Raw genomic sequence first — 3385 nt, 5'->3', positions numbered from 1 at the left:
AAATAAATAAATTTATCTGCATTGAGTTATTTAAAGGAAAAAATATATAAAAAATAGAAAAATTAAGTGAAGTCAATTCCCCAAAAAAAGAATTGTACACTTTACCTAACCGGAAAAAAAGTTAGTTTTAATACTAGCGGGCTTAGCATGAACCATCTTATTAGTTCCAGAGTCTTCCCATTTGCTAGGAAAATATTACCATAGAAATTTTATAGTAATACAAATAAAAATTTAGGCATATATGAGGGGACTTCAAAAGGCTCATGGAAAATGGAATTGAAAGATAAAAATAAAAAATATAAACTTTATTTCTCAACATAAGTTATATCAAGTTTAACACACTTTTGTAAGTGATGATACTAGTCATTTAGTCCATCCCTAAAGAACTGAGGGTCCTGGGAATTTACTCGTATCAAGGATTTTTATATTACTAACTGAAGAAAAATGTGTATCCTTTAAAGATTTTTTAAGATTAGGAAACAAAAAGTCATAAGGAGCCAAACCAGGACTGTAAGGAGGATGCCTAATGATTTCCATTAAAACAGTCACAAAATTGCATTTGTTTGATGAGAGGAATGGGCATTGTTGTGGTGGAGAAGGACTCTCTGGTGAAGCTTTCCTGCATGTTTTTCTGCTAAAGCTTTGGCTGACTTCCTCAAAACACTCTCATATTGAGCCGNGAGGGCTGTTGTCTTTGAAAATAGAAAATGTTCTTTTCCAAAGGTGTCCACGAGGTACACCCCACAGACACATACACAGTAGTCGGATATGGACATGTTGTTTTCTAAGAAACTGGAGTCTCTAAGAAAAAGGCTTAGGAAAAAGTCAAAGTGGACATGAAACTCGGATTTGTTGGGTTTCATGTGCAGAGAGAGAAAAGGACAAGGGAGTGTGTATCTCCCTGGTGTGATAGTGACTCACTTCCCATTTTGAGGGAAGCTTCTGCCAGCCCTTCCCATTTATTCTTGCCACTAGAAGGTCTTTTACAGCCACCAATATCAGGGCAGGTATACAAAGCAGAGCCAGGTTCGAGCAGACAGCTTACACCCAGGGGGTCTTGCACTCAGGATGACTCTACTCACACAGCAACAGTTCATTGCAGGCATTTTCCAGCTGATCCTTCCCTGAATGTTTGATAGGATGATGGAGACCAGAAAATTCAGTGTAAGCCACCAAGCATAATTCATATTTTGGAAATAGTCCAGCAAAGACTTGTTACTAACAACCCCCCCCCAAGAGCTTTTAATGGGTCACCCAAAGGCCAGGTATGTCATGGGAGCTACCTGGATCCCCAAGAATAGTCGCAGGTATCACCCACCTTCTGCTTTGAGCCTCAGTCTTTCTCATAAAATTTACACAAACAGGCTCACTAAATGACGGGATGAAAAATATGAAAAATAGCTGTTATTGCTGATTCTCCTGAAAGGGAAGACGCCACATCCAATTTTTTCAAGGCATTTCTGTCCTCGATGCTGAGCCTCAGCAATTCTCCTANCCTGCATGTTTTTCTGCTAAAGCTTTGGCTGACTTCCTCAAAACACTCTCATATTGAGCCGCTGTTGTTGTTCTTTGGTCCTCCAGAAAGTCACCAAGCAAAATACCTTGAGTATCCCAAAAAAAATATTGCCATGAGCTCCACCGTTGACCAATTTGCTTTTGCTTTGGCTGGACCACTTTCACCTCTCGGAAGCCATGGCTTTCATTGTGCTTTGTCTTCAGGATCTTACCCATGAAGTCATGTTGCATCTCCTGTTACAATTCATTGAAGAAATGCTTCAGGATCTTGATCCCACTTGTTTGAAATTTCCATTGAAAGCTCTGCTCTTGTCTGCAGCTGATCTGGACACAACAGTTTTGGCTCCCATCAAGCAGAGAGTTTGCTCAACTGTAATTTTTCAGTCAGAATTGTGTAAGCTGAATCATTTGAGATGTCTGTGGGGTTGGCTATTGTTTTTCCTGTTCATCCCTGGTCCCCTTCAAATAGGTCATAAACAAGATTATTTCCTCACAAATTGATGTGGATGGTCCACTGCTGTGGTCTTCATCTTCAATGTCATCTATTCCCTTCTTCAAATGAGTCACCCATTTGTTAACAGCTGATTTCTTTGGAGCACTGTCCCCATGAACTTTCTGTAAAGCATCAGTGATTTCTCCATTCTCCCACCCCAGCTTCACCATAAACTTGATGTTTGTTCTTGCTTCAATTTTAGCAGAATTCACGTTGCTCTAATAGGGGCTCTTTTCAAACTGATGGGTTATCCTTCTTAGTGTCTCAAATTAGATCCTGTTTGGACAGGTTAACACAAGTTAGTACACGTTTACTTTGGTGCAAAGAAACATTTACAATCCATGCATGGTTTTTTTCATGACACTCATTTTCCATGAACTTTTTGAAGACCCCTCATATGTAAATTTTAAAAAAGTGATAAGTAGCCTTTTTAAAAATGGTATCAAGCTTTTGAAACCTGGCAATGGTTTATCCTCAGGCTCTCAGGGGTCTCTGTGTCTCATTGCAGGGTTTCTCTTTCTCCCACTTTCTTTCTTTGTTTTGACTGAGAAACAGAGTGCCTTGACTGCTCTGTGATCTGCCCAGTGGCATGTTTTCCCCAGCAGTGTGAAACCAGGTGGAGCCTTGAACATCCCCAGGAACTGATAAAGTTAAGTTGTTACTAGAAGAGCAACCATGTTGCTAAACATGTAGACACTGGCCCTGGCTCTGAGATAAATTCCTTTAACCCTCCTATAAACTCTATAGTCCCTTCACTGTGGACATACCTAGGTAGACTCTCCTTCTCTCTCTGTCCATTACAAGGATCACTGCACAGTCTGTTTGTAAGTTCCCCTAATAAATGCCTTGGACTGGTCACCCCAGGACAGTCTGGGGCAGTCTCTTGCAGGAACTCCCCTGCCACCCTTTTGGGGCAGCTCCAGCCTTGGGTTTGGCTGGATGGAACACTCATGGAACCACATAGTGACCACCATTGCTGGGAGACAGGGGAGATTTATGAGAAAGCAGGAGCTGAGACTCTAGCAAGTAGCTGTTGATGGATGAATGATTGTATCAATCAATACCGATCATTCCCCAAGACCCCTGCCAGAGAGTCTCTTCCTCTTCCCTCTGACTAACCTGCCAGGTCTCAAATTAAATCTCACATTTGTAGAGAAGCTCCCATGACCTTTTTCTTATCACAGGTGCCCAGTCTTGGCTAAGTCCTTATTATGACTCCTCCACTTCTTCCCAGGTAACTCCACATGGGTACTTTTTGAAGCAGAACTCAAGGCTGAAGAGGGCTGTTGTCTTTGAAAATAGAAAATGTTCTTTTCCAAAGGTGTCCACGAGGTACACCCCACAGACACATACACAGTAGTCGGATATGGACATGTT

General features: G+C 41.3%; 1 pseudogene; it reads left to right on the top strand.

Annotated features, from left to right (window-relative positions):
• Positions 1–1272: 1272 nt before the first annotated feature.
• LOC103607351 overlaps positions 1273–3385 on the top strand; it is a 10914-nt pseudogene continuing 8801 nt past the window's right edge.

This window comes from Galeopterus variegatus, unplaced genomic scaffold (assembly GCF_000696425.1).
Source record: "Galeopterus variegatus unplaced genomic scaffold, G_variegatus-3.0.2 Scaffold7353, whole genome shotgun sequence".
NCBI lineage: Eukaryota > Metazoa > Chordata > Mammalia > Dermoptera > Cynocephalidae > Galeopterus > Galeopterus variegatus.
The sequence above is the reverse complement of the archived record's forward strand: the minus strand, read 5'-3'. Positions and strand labels throughout refer to the sequence as shown.